This window comes from Arachis hypogaea, chromosome 15 (assembly GCF_003086295.3).
Source record: "Arachis hypogaea cultivar Tifrunner chromosome 15, arahy.Tifrunner.gnm2.J5K5, whole genome shotgun sequence".
In the NCBI taxonomy this organism is placed as follows: Eukaryota; Viridiplantae; Streptophyta; class Magnoliopsida; order Fabales; family Fabaceae; genus Arachis; species Arachis hypogaea.
Window position 1 is genome coordinate 125,306,603 of NC_092050.1, and position 8,715 is coordinate 125,315,317.

An 8,715-nucleotide genomic window follows, 5' to 3' on the forward strand; every position below is an offset into this window, starting at 1 on the left:
CACAAGCCACTCGATTGGCCTGCGGAGCTTGAGAGGGCCAAGACTACTAGCCCACGTAACTCCATGTAAGCGATTTGCTGTATTCGTAGCCAAATGTGAAGGGTTTTATAACCCCGGCTAAACTCACGTAACCATATTTGACCTCTCGCTAGAGGGCCTTACAGCATATTGGTTAACCATTAGGCACTTTCCAGCCACTCCACAGGCTTCCATGGCCATTCGGGGTGACCTACTTTGGTCACAAGCCACCCGATTGGCTTGTGGGGCTTGAGAGGGCCAGAACCATTAGCCCACGTAACTCCATGTAACCAATTTGCTGTATCCATAACCGGATGCGGGGGGTACCATAACCCTGGCCAAACTCACATAACCGCATTCGACCTCGTGCTAGAGGACCTTGCAACCCGTGGATTAACCATCAGGCACTCCTTGACCACTCCACCGGCTGCCATGGTGTCTGGGATGGCCCTACTCTGGTCACAAGCCATCTGGTTGGCCTGCAAAGCTTAAGATGGCCATGACTACTAGCCCACACAACTCTATGTAACTGATTTGCTATATCCGAAATCGGATGCGGAGGGTTTGATAATCTTGACCAAACTCACATAACCGTAATCGTCTTCCTGCTAGAGGTTCTTGTAACCTATAGGTTAACCATCAGGCACTCCTCGGCAGCTCCATGGACTACCATGGCCATCAGGACGACCCTACTTTGGTTACAAGTCACCTGGTTGGCCTGCGAAGCTTGAGAGGGTCATGTTCACTAGCCTACGTAATTCTATGTAACAAATTCACTGTATGCATAACCAGATGTCGGTAGTACCGTAACCCTGGACAAACTTACGAAACCATATTCAACCTCTGGCTGGACGGCCTTGTAGCCTGTGGGTTAACCATCAGGCGCCCCCCAACCACTCCACGGACTGCGATGGCCGTCTGGAATGAAACTTGGGTCACAAGCCATTGGTTGACTTGTGGAGCTTAAGAGGGTTAGGACCACTAGCCCATGTAACTTCATGTAACCGATTTACTGTATCTGTAGCTAGATGCGGGAGGTTTTGTAACCCAAACCAAACTTATGTAACCACATTCGATCTCCTACTAGAGGGCCTTGCAACCTGTGGGTTAACCATTAGGCGCTCCCTGGCCATTCCACCGGCTACCATAGCCGTCTGGGACGACCCTACTTGGGTCACAAGCCACCCGTTTGCCTGCGGAGCTTGAGAGGGTCAGCACCACTAGCCTGCGTAACTTCATGTAACTGATTTGCTATATCCGTAATCGGATACGAAGGGTTCCATAACCCTGGCCAAAATCACTTAATTGTGTTCGACCTCCCAAACTCCATGCCAAGTAATCAATTTTTATTTTTACACATAGTTGGCCATGCTTGTTGGTAGGGGTGGCAACACTACCCGAACCCACGGGTACCCACCCCGCCCCTACCCGCTCGGGGCGGGTAATTACCTACCCCCGCACCGGGGCGGGTTTAACCGAGGCGGGTTCTTAGGCGGGGTCGGGTTTAGGTTAAACCCGCCCCTACCCGCCCCGGTATATATAATATATATATTTTTAATATATAATATATGTAACATATATAAAATAATTAGTAAAATGATTAATAATATTATATTATATATAAATTTTTACTTTAATTTATGTTATGTATGTAAATTGTGGTTATATAATTTTTAAAATTTTATTTTATTTGTTGGATTTAATAATTATAGGGGCGGGAAGGGGCGGGGCAGGTACCCGCAGGGGCGGGTTAGGGTTTAACATTTTACTACCCGCGGGTAGGGCGGGGCGGGTTTTATGCGGGTTTTTTGTCAGGCGGGGCGGGGTCGGGTAGAGCAAAAACTCGCCCCTACCCGCCCCGTTGCCACCCCTACTTGTTGGTGTTAGTTAATTGTCATTTAACTATTCAATTAATTAATGGACAAGTTATATGGTAAATAGTCATGTGTAATCACAACTACAATGAAATTTGTTGCCCTGGTATTGACCACTGTTCCTCAGGACTTAGGGTTCATTCTGCAATGGCCTCCCAAAGTTTAACATATTCTCGGAGCCATTCCAATGCATCGAGGAAGCCTCTTTTATGTGGCCACAAGGAGTGGCTTGTACTGCGTATATCAGACATGAAAGAGAACCCTGACCAGCAATTTTGGGATTCTGCCTACTATCAGGTTCACGATAATATTTGTGTGTTGGCAATCTGTAGGGTCAACTATCATATCTTTTTCCTTTATCTTATTCGTGTTTGGTATCTGCAGGTTTAGCAAAGAGTGTCAATTCTTTTGCTGGGTAGACTTAGAAATAGAGGAAGAGGATCCACAGGTTAAGAAGTTAAGGAGGAAGGTGTCGACTCTGAAATTGAAATTGAGGGAAGCGCTATGAAACTTAAAGTTTGCTGGGGTAGTGGGTTTAGTTGGTCGGGTTGGTTTGTTATATTTTTGGATGCAGCACACTAAAAAGTTGACTCCACCATATGGACTGTCTTATTAGGTTATGTTATTTGAAGGATGTATACTGTCTTGTATCACTGATCAACAAACAAATATAAATATGGTTAGTGTAATCTCATGTTGAGTTCATGATTAATGGATATTAATGTTTAGTTGTCGTTATTTATGAGTTTTTTAAGTTGGGGTATCGTTAATTGGATCCATGATATCAGAAAGTTCCTACAAGTATGGAATTATAGCTAAACCTCAACACATTACAGATAACTGAAACACAGTATTGTATCTTCAAAAAGAGGGTGAGAAGAGTAATCGATGTAGCATTCAAGGAACTTTCCCATAACATTCATCTGGGTACAACAGTTTATATCCAACTACAAGATTTTAATTGTTCCAAATCCCAAGCCACATCAGCATCGGGTGAGGTTATAAATTAGCAACCTTTATATGTAAATAGCGCTCCTCACTGGTATGCCATTTGACATCATCTGCGTATATGCAAATCAAAGACGTACGTGATGAACGGAATTTTGATGGTATAGAATTTCCAATTGAAATCTCGTCGAAGTATAGTTTCTAAATCAATCAATAATCCTTTCATACAAACATTGTTTGTCACAAGTAACAAACCCCTAAAATTATAAATCGAAGTATTTAAACCTCGGGTCGTTCTCCCTAGGAATTGCAATAAAGTGTTCTTGTTATTGGTTATGAGGTATGTTTTGGGGTTTTGAGATAAGAGACATGAAATGTAAATGGCAAAGAAGTAAACTAATAGCTAAAAAGATCTTGGCAAGGTTTGGTGGTCAAGGATCTCTATCCCTATCACTAACCACAACATGAGAATTGGCAAGGATCAATCCCATTAAGTCATCCTCTAACTAGGTAAAGGAAAGTCAAATGAGCTATATCAATCCAAGTCCATAAGTCCTAGCTCTCCACCAATTCAATTAGTGAGACCTAGAGTTAATGGCTCCCAATCATCAATCACTTGGACATTAGTAACTCAAGAGTTCCTAAGTTACCTTCCGAAGCCAAGAGCATAAAATTCTACTCTAAAATCCAACTAAGCATTTTATCAAACACTTGGGAGGCATAAAAGGAAAGCATAGTAAAATTGCAAGAAAAGTAAATCTACACTACTCAATTGCAAGGAATTAACAACAATAAAGCAAATCAATAAAGGAAATCAAGACATAAATTGCATTAAAGAGAAAATAGAAGAGCAAAAGTACATCAACATAAGAGTAGAGAATTACAAGAACTAAATGCTAAAATAGAGAAAGAAGACGTAGAAGAAGAAGAAATTGCAAAGGAAAAGTAAATCAAAGCATGAAATTAACCTAGATCTAAGAAATCCTAATCTAGATCTAACCTAATCCTAATTCTAGAGAGAAATAAGAGCTTCTCTCTCTAGAAACTAACTTTCTCTCCAAAACTTAAACTAAAACTAACTAAGTGTCTAAGTGTGTAAGTGTATCATCCCTCTTCAATCCTTGGGTTAAATAGCATCAGAAGTGAGTTGGATTGGGCCCAAAATGCTTCAGAAATCGCTGGCCACGAGTTGCACTTTAGTGAGTCACATGCAACATCGGCACGTACGCATATAGTGCACGTGCACGTCTTTAAACGCGATGAAACTATGGCAAATTTTATATTATTTTGATGCCCTAGATGTTAGCTTTTCAACGCAACTGGAACCGCCTCATTTGGACATCTGTAGCTCAATTTATGATCGATTAAGTGCAAAGAGGTCGGGCTTGATAGCTTTGCAATTCCTTCATTTCTTCATGAATTCTCCATTTCTACATGCTTTTTCTTCATTCCCTCAATCTAATCCTTGCCTCCTAAATCTGAAATCATTTAACAAACATATCAAGGCACCTAATGGAATCAAGGTGAATTAAATTTAGATATTTTAAGACCTAAAAAGCACGTTTTCACTCTTAAGTACAATTAAAGGAGAATTTACGAAACCATGCTATTTCAGTGAATAAATATGAGAAAAGGTTGATAAAATTCTCTAAATTCAACACAAGATAAACCCTAAAAATGGGGTTTATCAGTACGCATGCATTCCCAGACTTAGAAAATTTTACAAAGTTGCAGAAATCTGTTTTAAACCCCAAACTTTAAACATTCATAATTTCCTCTACAAAAAATCTATTTTCATCAACCTTTATATCAATTTAAAGATCTTTGAATAAACTTTAATTTAAGATAAATTTCAACTAATTTCAAAAACTAATTCTCAAGTTATGATCCGTCAAAGTTCACCAAAAATCAAGTTTTACATAAAAACATCAAAGTTCTCAAATTTCCAAATTCCATAACCAAAACAAACCAAAACATACCCAAACATCATAAAACACTACCACACACTACACCTTACCGTTCTATTGTACTTCCATCACTTCCACACCTAATACACTCAACCTTCCCACCATAAATCAACACAAATCCATAATTCCCAACTTAAGATCTCAATCATCAACAATTTGTACAATTCACTCATCATAAACATCATTCATCACCTCCAATCATAAATATTCATAATTATCATTATTCAATCTCAATCTCCATAATCAATACCATGAACATAAATAACACCAATACTCATCATATTATTATCATAACTCATATATCACACATTCCAACACTCCATATCATACTTCTCATCATCAAACATAAATTCACATATAATTAATCATACACAACCCTCATTCAATCTTATCTAAGGGTCAACTAGCCTAAGTGTCCAGAAACATTACATATTACATAAAGAAAACCAAAACCATACCTTGGCCGATTCCCAAAATGCACCAAACACCAAAACAAAGCCACCAAGCTCAATCCAAAGCCTCAAACCAACTCCAACACGCACCAAAACTCAATCTAACATCACATAACATATAAACATCAAACCTAGGGTTCATAAAAATAACTAAACACAAGGGTTTAGTGACACCTAACCTTATCCAAAGAGATTAGGGGTAAAACCTAACAATATTCCAATGCTAGATCACCCCTAAACAAATAAAACCACAAAATCTACTCAAGAACTAGAACCAAAAACGCAGAACTATTTGGGATGGAAACTGGAGCATAGATTTCGAAAATCTTACCACTTTTTTTAAATAGAAATGAAGATCTCGGCAAGAGCTTCGCGTGGCCGCAAATGACTCGTCAATCGGAGCTCCATAGCTCAAGTTATGGTAACCAGAAGTTGGATGTGAATAGTGACCAAACCCTTTTGCTCTCTTCTCTCTCAAGATGCGCCCCCTTCTTTGTTTTTGGGCAAAAATGAGCTGAAAACTCATTAAACATATATATATATTGGGCCTTGGACCCGGTTTGGGTCTGGTCCAACCCGTTAGCGTTTTAGGTCCATTTGGCCTACTTTGGGCCAAAACCTTTAAGATTAGTGCCCGGTTTTCAATTCTAAATAATTTTTGTCCTTTAAAAACAATAATTCAATTTTCAAATTCTTATTTTCCAAAATACGTGGTACTGGACAGATTAGAGCCAGTACTGCCGGCTTAAGCGCCAGTACGCATTGTTACAAAACTTTTTGAAAAAGATACATTTTTCAATTTCAGAAAAATTCATTGAAATCAAATTTTACCTTTTTATTTTCAATTTAAAACTTTTAAATTTTGAATCTACTCCAGGAACTTAAGAATTATTATTTTATTAAAACGGTTTTACGTGAAAATTCTGGTTCTTACAAGAAGCATAGGAACTGGCGTGCAATGCCTTCAATAGCGAGTAAGTTGGCATGTAATGCCACCACAAGGCATGTAACGCCTTCAAGGAAGAGGAGAAGTTGGCGTGCAATGCCAAGCCCAAGTGTGCAATGCCTTCAAAGGACACTAAGTTGAAATGCAATGTCAAATAATGCTGTAACACCTAAGAAGCCATGCAAGAGGTGGTGTGCAACGCGAAGCCCAGGCGTGTGACACCTTCAAAGCCCACAATAAGTTAGCGTGCCATGCCACAATGCCAAGTGTAATGCCAATCAAGACCCAATCCCGAGAGATGCAATTTCGGTCAAGATTAAGGAAGATTCTGTTAAGATTGGATTTGATGTGATTTGGTTTTAGTTAGGATTTGAATTATTGTTATTAGTTATCTTATTCTTCCTAAAAGATAATGATAAAATTTTGTTTTAAATTTGAATTTTAGGTAGAAGTAGAATATAAATAAGTGAACGTAGTTCACATAAGGGGGAAATCCTTTCCAACATAGTTTTCATATTTTGTTTTCATCTTTCTCTATGAGTAACTAATTCCTTTTTGTCAAGGGTTAAGAGCTTTGTTTACTTTTTCATGGATTATTATTCTAAGTATTTTATTTTAAAGTATGCATTAATCTATTTTCAAGATTGAGTTTTCATTCTTCATTCTTTAAAGGTTAGAAGTATTGAAAAATATTCTAATTCTATTTTGGATTCTGTTATTACTTCAAAAATTTTAATATCAGAATTAGCTTGAACATTCTTTCTCATGACTTTTTAACTTAACTAAAAATAATATTTTAAAGAGTGTGCGACTTTTTCATTCTCATAATTCTCAACTATTTAGGACTAGTTTTGAATATGTGACATATAAGTTGAACTAGAACTACTTTTTTTTATTATTATTTGAATTTAAATCAGAATTGTGCTAAACCTCTTTTCTTAATTAGTTGACCAAGGAATTGGCGATTAGTTAATTAAAGAAAAATTGAATTAATAATAATTTGAAATTCAATTATATATGATTTTTTGTGAAAAGATCTTTGCATGCATTAAAATAGATAATCACACGTATTAACATTCCCAACCACTGCTTTCTCTCAATCAAGTACATGTTAATTTCTACCTTCACAATCATTCAATTATTAAAGATTCATTAAAATCCCAAAACCATTAAAAGTTTCTATTACGGTGTCTCTTCCGAGTTCTCTTAAGGAAGAGCTAATAAAAGATGACTTTGCCTATGACACTTCCGAATTTCAAACACAAGAAGCTTCTGTTAATGAGTAAGTTGCACATAAAATTCTTTCTATTAGATTTAATGGTATAGGATAATAATTTGGGGTCATTATTGAACTTTTTTACGTTTAATGCAGCAACCCTCCAGAACCGCAACAACAACCGTGCCAAGAAGCTCTGGCGGCAGATCAATCGGAAGAACAAGCACACATTGATAGGTAAGTTTTACTGCTTATTTAGATCTGGGTAAATTTTGGTTCATTACATGCTCTATTTGTGGTTCATCAGAATCCAGAAATCAATTACTTTTTGTTTGTTACAGTTGTCCTCCGAACTCGAAAAGCAGGTGGGCGAGGAATCTTCCCCGAGGAAGGCAGAGCCAGAACCTCTGTTGAATGTGTAAGTTTTAATTAATATCATTTTTGTTAAATTTTGTCTTATATGGTACTGCTTTTTCCTTATTGCTTGAAACTTTCCTCTGTCGTCTTGCAGTGCTGCTTGTCTTAGACAATGGAAAGATGATGTACCTTCCTTGCCATGGGATAAGTCCCCCAGCATCTCAACCAAATCCCCCCTCTCAAATGACAGTGACTCAACCAAGTCAGTCCTCTCAGCCGACAGTGTCACAGCTTGAAATCCTGGCAGAGACGATGATAGATGCTGGGGTAATGGCGGCATTGAAATTTGCTGAAGCAACAAGTACCGAGACGAGCTTCACAGCCGCTGAAGTTTACAAAACTCCGAAGAAAGAGAAAGAAATCACGGAGGAGTTGAAGGAGAAGTGTTATCATTGGATGACACATGTGAAAAAAACCAAAGATAGTACCAACAAATATGACCCCATATTCATCTTGAAGCATCAAGTGAATTTCAAGGCGGTTAGACATCATTTTAAGTCTCTAATGCCCAAACAATATGTGAAAAGAACGGTAAATATTTTCCTATTGCATTAACATTAATGATTTTTCTAAAGACTCATATACTGCTAATATTGTAAATTTTCTTCCTGTAAGTGGTCAATGCACATTGCATGATTTTCAACACTAAAATGTCCCCAGTTTGAGAAAGATATATACCGTGTGCCAACGGATATTGTGGTAAGCCAAATTTTTTATTCCTTGCTGGTTGAATGTTTATCACATTTTTTTCAGCACATAAATTGCATTTGGTTCAGTGGAGTTGGTCAAGTTGATTCATTTGATTGTCAAGTGTTCAGTTGAGTCCTTTTGCATGCAGAAATATTTTTCTTGATGATTGAATATTTATCATGTTTTA